The following is an 11,513-nucleotide window of genomic DNA, read 5'->3' as shown; positions in this document are numbered from 1 at the left end:
AGGGCCTGTATCCTGGCACTGTATTCCCAGTGCTAAGGAATGGGGAGACTCCAGGGTGAGGAAGTACATAGCATAATGAACCATTGGCCAAATAGTATAACTGCAAACAGGACAAGGAAAACTTGGATTCATCTGATATAGGTCATTGCAAAATTCTAAAAGGTACTGTCAAAAGAGGGGGGCTCAGAGATAGTATTGGCAGATTAGGTGGTGGTCTGGATTAATCTGGGAAGGATTCCTGGAAGAGAAGTATGAGGAGAAAGAAAAACAGGACCAAGTTAATATGGATCTAAGTAAAGAGGTGCAAGGCTGAAGGCAATTGAGACAGAGGAAGCTTCTATTCACCTTCCCTGTGGCCTTGTTTGTCTTAGGAATCCTGGGGTCCTTCCTGTGGTCGGTTAGGAGCCTTGGAATTCTTATTCTGTCTCTCTCTGCCCCTTTTCAATCTGTCTCATAGCTTCCACACTAACCACCCTGGCCCCGCTAACTGTCCACGTCTCCTTCACCACCATGGAACTCTTTGAGTCCTCCCTCCTGATACCTGGGTCTGCCACCTACACCACCCTGGAACGACTGACTATGGAACCGGTGAGTCTGTTTTGCCTCAAGCCCCTGCGTTGTTCCCAGAAGCAAACTTACCACACTGCAGAATTAGTATTGTACTTGGTCAGTGGGGCTAGAGCCCTGGGCTAGGTATGTGGGGGTGAGGGAGAATGGCAGAGAAAGGAAGAATCATACAAGACCCTGTCCTAGGGATGGAGCATAAAGCCCAATCCCAGTGAGGTGGTGGTGGGTGAGGATTAGCTCTTTGTTTCTTGTCTTACAGCTACTCTACCTCATTACCCACCATCCCCAGTCTGCATCTCTCTCTGTTGGACTGCCCCTTCTCAGCCTAATTTTTCTCTAGCCCTGTCAGAATCAAAGGGTCTCAGACTCAGAGGGGACAAAAATGAGAACTCCCCACATTTGTCTAGCAGTTTACAATCCTTCAAAATGCTTTTTAAAATAGTCAATGTGGATCAGTGCTTATTTATTAACCCTCTACTGTGTGTGTGTGTGGGGGGGTCCTCTTGCAAGGCATTGGAAGGAGGGTCCAGAGAAACAGAGATGAGGATGACAGAGTGCTTGCCCCTAAAAAACACATAGTTTAGCTGGGAAGACAAGACATGTACTCCATCCATCCATCTGATAAACATTTATGAAGCGCCTAGTAGATACCAATAAAAACCAGGAAATGACAGGTGCTAGGAGAGCTCTGAGGAAGGAAGTAACATTATTACATTTGGTCCTCACTGCTCACCTGTGAAGTAATCACAGCAGTTGGAGAAACTGAGGCCCAGAAAGGTTAAATGAAGTGTCCAAGAGCAGCATGGTATAGGGGAAAGAGCATGGAATCTGGAGTCAACAAATCTGAGTTCCACTCCTGAACTACTTCCTTTTTCTTCACTTGTACGATGAGAAGGTTGGACCAGGTGATCTCTAAGATTCCTTCTGGCTCTAAAATCTTTTGACAACAAAATACCCAGCTAGGGAACTCAGGTCTGCTCACCCCTAATCCAGTGGGATAACCTTGTGCCTTGTTGAGTGGGAACCAATTCAAAGACAGACATATAACCACCACCACCACCACCACCACCACCATCATCATCATCATTGCAACAGCCAGCATGTGCATAGATAGTGTTTTAAGATTTGCAAAGTGCTTTACAAAAATGATCTTATTTGATCCTCACAACAACCCAGGGCTGTAGGTGCCATTATCTCCATTTTACAGATTAAAAATACAGATTTTATAGATTAAAAAAAACTGAGGCAGATAGATGTTAAATGACTTGCCCAGGGTCACACAGCTAGTAAGTGTCTGAGGCTGGATCTGAACTCAGGTCCTGAGGTAGCAGCAGATATTTGTTGAACTAAGGAGTGCAGTCCTGCCATAAGCCCTGAGCTTCAGGGCAGAGTTTGAGATCTAGGGAGGGAGTGCCTTAGATTGTAAGCTCCTTGAGGCTAGGGACTATCTTTTGCCTCCTTCTGTGTCCCTAGCACTTTGCATAGCACCTGGCACGGAGCTGGTACTTAATAAATGTTGATTGACTGACTAAATGGAAAAGGACTGTTGACTGGATTTGATCCATCCATGGTAACCCTTCTTGAGATTCTCTGCAGGTGACCCCAGTGGTGTTGGAATTTTATGGGATGCATCTCCAGGAGCAGCCTCTACTCTTTTTCAGGTAGGTACAACTCCTGCTTCCCTTACAGCCGAGAATTCCTCTCATTTACTGAATGCTTTAGAGACTGTCCTCACAACAATCCCACGAGATGGGAACCATAAGCATTATTATCCCCACTTTTGAGATAGGGAAACTGAGGCCCAAGAGAGATAATTTTTTTTTGCTGGTTAGTCACAGTATGTATCAGAGCCAGGACTTGAACCTAGAGCTTTCTGATGCTGAGATCAGTGTCCTTTTCCTCCTGATCTACTCTACCTCTCTGTCTCCTCTTTCTAATTGCTACAAGGATTTCTATCCCAACTGCAACTATCTCAACCATTTTTCATTCAACAGGATACTATCTTGCCTTGAGGGAGTGTGTGTGTGTGTGTGTGTGTGTGTGTGTGTGTGTGTGTGTGTGTGTGTGTGTTGGGAGTGGTGGTGGTATCTTTTAAACAAGAGACATTTACTGAGAGCGGTTTAAGCAGTTCTACCTGGAGCCAGATTTCAGCTGGATATAAGAAAGCATTTCCTGGTCATTAGTGCTGTCCAGCAGTGAAATCGGCAGCCTCTGCCTCTGGAGGGAGACGACTCCTTCCCATTGGAAGTCTTCAAGTAAAGGGAGAGCGATCACTTGTTGCCTATGTTTGTAGAGGGGATTTGTTTTTTGGGTGTACTGTGGGTTGGTCTACATGGTCATTGAAGTTCCTTCTAGCTCTGAAAATTCTGTGATTTGGGGAACCCTCTTGCCAGGGTAAGCAATAAATTATTAGCACCACTTTACAGATGTGAAAACTCAGACTCAAAGTTTCAAGGGTAGTAAATATCAGAGTTAAGATTCAAGTCCAGAGTTCTTTGCCTGAGCTGTTTCTAACATGACACCTCATTGCTAACCTGATTTCCAAAATCCCTTGCCCCTCCTCCTCTCTTGTTCTCTCTTGTCCATACCCTCTCCCCCCACAACAATACCTGCTCTCAGATCCTTCATTCATACTTGGGTTTTAATGTCTGAGAACAGGTCCTAGTATTCTTCTTATCAGAAGGTTTGTATTTGAATATGGGTCAAAGCTTTAAGCCAAGGGAAGACTGGATAGAGTTTCCCGCATGAGTAAGCAGAGATGAGAGGATATTTTGAGATAGCCATTCTGTCCCTGAAATCACACACCACCTCCCTTATCCCCCTACATTTACAACCTGTGTGGCCTTGGACAAGTCATTTCCTTTTCTCTTGGCTTTAATTTCCTCAACTCTAAAAAGACGGTGCTGGACTATGTAGCCTCTAAGACCCTGTCTAGATCTATTATAGGTTTTTAACCTGGGATCTGAGAACCTGTTTAAAAATTTTTTGATAGCTCTATTTCAATATTATTGGTTTTCTTTGAAATCCTATTTTATTTTGCAAATTTAAAAATATTGTTCTAAAAAAGGTCTTCACCAGACTGTCAAAGGGGTTCGTGATACAAAATGGTTAAGAACTGATCTCATCCAAACTCCTCATTTTCTAGAGGACGAAACTGAGGCCCAAGAGAAGACATGGCTTGTCAATGGTCACAGTGAGTTAATGACAGAGCTGGAATAAGACAAAGTCTGGGTATCCTGGCTTTCCTAGTTCAAAGCTCTTTCCACCTCCCTGATCATCCTACTCAAAGGGATCAGGGCAGTAGAGTTGATCAAAAGCAAAGAAACCAGAGGATTGGGCTCAAGTTGCAGCTCTGCACTTCCTTGCTGTATGATCCTGGGCAGGCATCATCATGTGAAGGTGGAATCCCAGTTGGTCATTACACGGATCAGCATTCTTCCAATGTTGTTTGCCTTTACAATGTTGATGTTGTTGTAGAAAATGACTTCACATTGTTCTGGGAAACTGGCTCTGGTCTTGGATGGCAGGGGGATTAGAAATAGAAGGGAGCAAGCCACTGGAAACTCCATCCCATCTCCTGGGAATGAGCCCAGTTAGCTTTGAAACTCCCAGCGTTTGTACCCTGGTCACACTTGCCCAATCCTTAAATATTCTCCTTCTGCTCTCCCAGCAATGATGCCCAGTGGGTGGGTGTCAGCATTGTGTACAAGTTCAATGTCCCTGTCCCTGTTGGTCTTCAAGGCCTGGCTGACCGTCTTGCCCGTGAGGTGAGAGACACACACATCCAGAAATCTAGCATCTCAGTCAACGGTGAGTCCATTCTTGATTACCAGTTACCTTTCTGCATAAGGGGGAGGAGTACCTTCATTAGATGGTGCAGTTGCAGTATGGCCTAGGGTTCTAAAAGTTGGAAAATTGAGGTTTCTTTCTCACTCTGTCCTTGACTGGGGCCAGTCACTTAAGCTCTCTGATCCTCAGTTTTCCTCTTCTGTGGATATGGGTATAATTAACCCTTGCCCCACTTCAGAGGACAGAATGCAAAACTTGTCAATTGAATTCAGCTCCTTTAAGGGAGAAACTCTTGCTATACATGCAGTGTCTGTCTAAATTGAGTTTGTAGAAATTAGTAAAATAACAATAACCTTTTATATTTGTATAGCATTATCCTTTCCGCAAAGAATGCCCCCATTCTAACACTGCAACTAGGAAGGAAAGGGAAAGGGTTATTTGTTCAGCAAAGCTAGGCTTAGAACTCATTGTTCCAGAAAGTATGATAAGCCCCAAACATACCAGGGTTATCTTGTCCAGCTAAGTGGATAAGAGGAGCCAGGGCAGGACACCCTTTCCTGAGTCAGATGGCTTGGTCACAAGGATCATGCATCCAGGAACTCAGCCCACTGCTTCTCTCTCCAAGGAGATAATTATAGTGCCTCCCTCCAGGAGCTATCCCTCCCCTACATCTAGCTTGGATTCCCCAAAGGAATGACTACCATCTCACAGTCAAAGTTATTCTGTATCATCTCCCTCTTAAAACAATAGCTCATGAGCCCCCATCAGTGTTTTCCTCTCCAACAGTCAGCCAATAGACATAATTATCTCAAAACAAAGACATTTACTGAGGCATCATGGTAAGAAGAGTAACTATGAAACATTTCCCTTATAAATCTGGGGAAATTCATGTAGCATTAGTGGAAAGGCTGGGTACAAACTTAGGTATATTGGTAATGGAGCACACATGTAGGGAACATGTATGGAGTTCAAAGGTCCTTTCCCTTTCTTGTCCCTGTGTATAGATCCTACAGAGCAGGTTACTCAGTTAAGCTCCCTGAGCCTGTTCTTCTCTGCAGTTTGGCTCCTGGCTGCCTGGGTTACTTTTTTTTCTTGAATCTGTAATTGATTCTCCTCTCTGCTGCCAGGGTGACATTCCTTGGAGCTACTTCAGTGAGTCTCTCTTTATTTCCTTTCTCTCTGGATCTGATTCTGGGTGGCAGTGTTCTTTCTTACCAAAAGAGTATGAAAGAGCAAGATGCTATGGCCAATGGAGAAAGGGGAAGAAAACAAATCCCTTTCTTTCCCTAACCCCCATGACCTCTGGTAAAGATGTAAGTGAAAAAGTAGAGAGTGATCTCTTCCAAGGTTTTTCCTTCATAGGAAGCTGTCTTCCATGGCTCCAGAGTTTGCACCTCACAAAGCTTTCCTGCTTCAAATGTGTCCAAAGCAGGCAAGCCAGCTTTCTGAAGGCAACAGAGGTAAAGCCCATCTTCAGCTAGCCAATGGAGAGCTGTCCTCTAATTCCATCAGGGACAACTTTCTGACGTGCAAAGGGCTCAGAGCAGGGCTGGGGAATCCAGTTTGGATTCAGTCAAAGGGTTGCACTTAAGGACCTAGAGGGCTACATATGGCCTTGAGGTCACAGGTTCCTGACCCCTGGGTTACAGTGATAGACAGATCTTACCACTTCATTTATTTATTTTTTCTCTCATTTTTTTTTAAATTTTGAGCTCCAAATCCTCTCCTTTCCTCCCTCCTCTCCCTCCTTTTCAAGAAGGCAAACACTTTGACGTAGATTGAACATTTGCAGTCATGCAAAACAGATTTGCATATTAGCCGTATTTTGCACTTTATTTAACAAATGAACCCTTCTGTCACCTGCTCACTACTTTTTGTGATTAAATCAACTGGCCTGAGGGAGGAGGATTAATTGATGAGGATCCCACTTCCCCTCTTACATCTTCATAATTCTCATTTTTATGGCACTTGAAAGGTTGCAAACCACTTTCTTCACAACTCCAAGAGGTAGGTGATACAAGTATTATTATCCCCATTTTATAATGAGGAAATGGAGGCCTTGAGAGGTTAAGTGACTTGCCCATGATCACAAAACCAGTAAATGTTTGAGGTAGGATCTGAACCCAGGCCACTTGATTTCAAGTACCACCATGCTCTATCCGCTATGCTTAGAGGGCTGAGTTTCACAAGGCATACACCCTGTGTGCCTAAAGGAGGTTTTTGGATAGGATAGGAAATCCTCCCCATCCCTTGCTAGGGTTGACTTTCCATCCCCCCTTCACTGTTCAGAAGAGAAGGCGGAACTGACTGTATACAACTTGTGGCTTCGGATCCCTAAGTGGCCATTTTCTGAGGGGCTGAAGGACAAGGCGAGCAAGGAGTCTCAGGAGCTAAGGGGCAGGCTGACCCATGGGGTGAGTCTATGTTTTTTAAAAATAGAAGGGGAGTGGGGGTTGGGAAAAGGAGAGGCCCGGTGAAGGCCATGACCCATAATTCCTCCTCCTGTGTCCCAGCTTACCACCATCCTCAAGTCCACCGAGAATTTTGCAGAAGTCATCGTGGAAGGATTCCTGTGAGTGTCTGAACTGCTTCCCCCTTTCCCTTTCTCCACTCTTTTTTTATTCCCCCAGGACCAGCACCAGGAAGACCTGGGAGTCTAGTAACTTGATTCGGAAGGGGCAGGCAGCTAGAGGGTTACCTCCATAGGCTACCTCCAACCCAGTACCTTTGGGTGCAAGCCTTTGAATGTCAGATTTCTCTAAGAACAGAGACACATGTAGAGTCAGGGGGATGGACACATTGACACACTAGGGGTAGGGGATACTTCCTAAATCAGAGGATTCAGACAGTCTGAGCCAAGCTTTCCTGCTTTGCCCTCTGCATCCCCACCCCCTCCACATTCTGGACTCTCTTCTTTCCACAGGTTCAGCCCTGTGATAGCCACAGTGAGGCTCACCTACTTCAAAGCTGCACCTTCAGAAAGTGATGTCCAAGAATGGGTGACCAAGGGGCTGAGAACCCTTGAGGATGCTGATGGCCTCTACTTGGAGTTGGCTGTCCCTGACTTTGGTCAGTGCTTTTCACATGCCCTGGCCTTTTCTCCCTCAACTTCCTCCCCCAGTCTGTTTCCTGGCTCCATTTGCCCAGCTCTCTCTGTGTGTCTTCTCTATCCATATGTCAGATTACTTTTGTTTCTTCCATCCATCTATCTGGTTCCCTGTCTACTTGCAGCATTGACAGAAGTCATTGAATTCAACTTTTACCCAAGTAGAAGTTCCCTCATGGCCTCCTTCCAGGGCCTTCCATTTCACTGGCATGATACGTCATGTACACTGAAAAGTAAATTCAAGATTCATTTTTGGAGGGATGTCTCTGGAATGGTGGTGGTGGAAAGGGGAATCAGGACAAGCTTCCTGTAGGAGGTGGCACCTAAGCTGGGCCCTAAGAGGTAGAGGTAAGGTGGTGGAGACAAGGGATTAAATACCTGGCTTAGGGAATAGCTAGTAAGGCTTACGTATCTGCTTGTATAGAGTAGATAAGAGAATGTGAAGGGGAAATAAGCTTGTAAGGGTAGGCTGCAGCCAGATTGCAAAAGGCATTAAGTGGCGAAATGGAGTTTGGATTTTTTTCCCAGAGGCAATAGGGAGCCACTGTAGATTCTCAGGTGAGTGGCACTATTAACCTATATTTTAGGAATATTAATTTGGCAAATGTGCAGAGGGTAGATCAGAAAGAGGAAATTCTAGTAAGAGGGAGAATGGCCAGGAGGCTATGAAAATAGAGGTGATGTTTCAGTCTCTTCCAAACCTCATCTGTCCTTCAAGGCCCAGCTCAAATCCTACATCCTTCAGCAAACAATGTCCCCAGCCCTCAGTGATTTCCCCCTCTTCTGACAACTCCTACTGCTTGTATACTTTACATGGCACCTGATTCTTCCTAGGCCTCATGTCTTAGCTTTGTGTGTGTCTCCTCTCCTGAGCCAGAATGGGAAGGGAAGGTCCATATTTGCCCTCTAGACCAGTCAGTCAACACGCCTTTGTCAGATGTGTGGGGTACTGTGCCAGGCACTGGGGGATCTCCCGCCTTGCTATGGCCTCTTCTCTTTCTGTTCTAGACATGCCAAATTCTGGGCCCTCAGGGCTGTCTGAGGCTTCCTTCCCTCCTTATGCTGTGGCCATGACTGTCCTGGGCTTCCTGTTCCTCTTGGTTTTCCCCCTGATTCTTGTCCTGGTGAGTGGTTCTCCCTCCTGGGAGGGTGGGAACCTGGGGTACACCGTGCCTATAACTACGCTGGCCTGAACTGAGGGGGTTGTATGGTTATTTGAACCTATGACCACACCCCAAGCTTTTGAGATGCTAGAGGAGAGATGATATCCTGGGACAGAGGAAGAAGCTCTGAATGGTCCAATTCACCCACTTATTACCTGTGTGATCTTGGATGATCGAAATAACCTCTCTGAGCCTCAGCTACCCCATCTGTAAAATGAGAGGGTTGGGTTTGAAGGCCTCTCAGATCCCTTGCAGTTTTACATTCATGATCCTCTGGGCAGGAGGGCTGGGGAACATTGAGAAGACCAGCCGCAGGCCAGTCCCGGTTGGGGGGGTGACGTTGGACCCTTGGGTGAGGACAGAGACTGGATTCAGTCATTCACAGACACATGCACATCTCTTCCCACCTCCAGGCGTTTAAGACAAACCTGAGCAGCCAAATAGCTGGCCTGTGTGTCTGGAAGCCTGGCTGCGGCCGCCAGGTCACTGCGTCCCAGTATACGGTAGGCCTGGAATCCCCCCTCCTGGCTTTCTGCTAGAGACACAGAGCCTGGGATGAGCTGGGAGGGTGGGGAAGCCCGCAAAAAAAAGCCCACAGCTGAATGGGGTAGTCATGAAGTCTGGCCCACCTAATGTTGTCTCCCCCATGAGGCTGGGAGCTTCTCAAGGCCAGGGACTGTCTTTAGCTTTTCTAGCTAAAGCACTTATCACTCTCACACTTAATGTGGTGCTTGGAACAAAGTAGGCCTAAATAAATGTTATTGACAGACTGTCAGGTCTTGATTCCTCCCCTGACCAGGTATTAGACCCTGTGTGGGGGCCCTTTCACACAGACCACTGCTCTCTCTGAGCCCCACCTGTCAATACTAGTTAATTCTCATTTCTCTGGTGCTTTAAGGTTCATAAAGTACTTTCCTTACTGCATTTCTCTGTGCAAGGAGATACAAATATAATTAGTCGTCTTTTATAGGTGGAAGTGAAAGGACTAGCCGAAGGTCATAGAGCAGGGCTACCATCCAGATTGCCTGACTTTTCCCACAGCCTCTGGAGGGCTATTTGGAAAGGTTCTGATAAACCAATTCATATTGAAATGTTATTGATCGATTGCTTAGGATAGGGCCCTGCAGGGCATTGTCCTTAAAATGGAGGTTCTGGGAAGAACCAGCCAATCAGAGGGAGAGGCCACACAGGGTGGAGGGTACTTCCAGTGTGAGAAGTCCGTGAACTTCCAGAGGGAGGACATTTCTGTGGCACAGTAGAGAAAGGCTGTATGTAGAGGCAGCGTAGCCTCTAAGCAGAAACCCTGGGAGCCCTGACCCTCCCCCAGGAATATTCCTTCTACCACTGGAAGCTTGTCTAACCTGGGCTTCTCCTCCCACCCTCACAGATGCAATCCTGTGACCTCAAACACTGATGCACGGCCAGGAGCAGAGACCCCTGAGACAGCCTGATGGAGATGTGCCTCCTTCTGGTCACCCGGGGTCCCTATGGGTCACAGTCATTGCCTTAAACTGGAAAAGGAATTGGGGTGGGAGTGTTAGAGGCTGAAGTGTGATGGGAGGTTTGAGTTTTGCACCCTTCTCTGATCAGGATTGGTCCCTTCCAGTCCTGGTCCCATAAAACCTTGCCTGGACTTGAGGGGACGGAATTGGAGATGTGATGAGTGGCCAAATTTCTTCTGGGCAACTTTCCAGGCAGCATCCAGGGCTTCAGACTGATCCCTCATCACCCCAAATCCAACCCTTCCTCTATTCAGATCTTTGCTACAGAGAGCTCTTTTCATAAACCAAGGGGAGATACCCAAAAGCTTAAGTAGCACCCTTCCCAGGTGGTGGTTCTATTTTTCTGCAAGGGTCTTCTGGTGATGGTGTAACCCAGAGGAAAGACTCCAATGAGGGGATAAGGCCCCATGGAAGGTTCTTTTTTTGAGGGGAGGGACTGGAAATCCTCTTCATGTTATTCTAAGTGGCTGAGTAGCCCAGAAATTTCTTCTATGCTCACAGGGCTTCTCCCTGGGACCAGAGCCCCTATCTCTTCCCCAGGCCCATTTCAGCGTTGCCCTGCTCGGCTCCCTCCCATCCCTCTGCCCTTTGAGAGTCTGTGGTCTTCAGTTGCCACAGATCACCCCTGGATTTGTGTCAGCCATCAACTACCCCAGAAAAACTAGAGGGAAAGGGACACTGGGATCACCTTATCAGCAGGTGCCCAGGGTTTGAAGTTACTCTCCCCGCAGGTGGGGGCTGGGGAACAAACCCTCTGAGCAAGGGGAAACAGAACCGCCACCCTGGCTAGGGCAAAGGGTTGCATCTGGGGGATAAGAGTGGGGTTAAAGGGAGGTGCAGGTCACCTTGTGAAAGTTCTCAAAGGCCAAGCTTAGGCATCTGGACTCCCTAGGCCTCATTCCCTGGGTGCAGTCCCCCACAACACCCACATTCCTACTGTTCTATGTATGGGGCAAGTTGCTGACCTGAATCTTGGGACACAGAGGGTGACACACTCACGGGAAACCTGCAGAAGCTGTGTCCAGCCCCCTGCTGCTATATAGGCTACTCACCACCAGGCCCACCCCCTCCACCTCTCAAAGCTTCCCTGTCCTACATCCTCTGATAAAGTTATTCCTTGCAGACAGGACTGTAGTTAACTTCCTTTTGAGGAATTTCCCTTAGCACATAGTGCAAAATGGCCAGCCCTATCTACATTCTAGGATATAGAGATATAGTACTTACAGTTTTACCACGTATCAGGTACTGTGCTAAAACCCTAGGGCTACACATATGAGCAAACATAGCTCTTCCCTTCTTACATTCTAATAAAGGAAGACATATCTAGGGGAGTTGGAGGTGGGGACGGGGAGGGAAAGGGTGCTCATGTGGATTCAGGGAGGCAGG

This window comes from Phascolarctos cinereus, unplaced genomic scaffold (assembly GCF_003287225.1).
Source record: "Phascolarctos cinereus isolate Bilbo 61053 unplaced genomic scaffold, phaCin_HiC Scaffold_3;HRSCAF=262, whole genome shotgun sequence".
NCBI lineage: Eukaryota > Metazoa > Chordata > Mammalia > Diprotodontia > Phascolarctidae > Phascolarctos > Phascolarctos cinereus.
Note: the sequence above shows the minus strand (reverse complement) of the source record.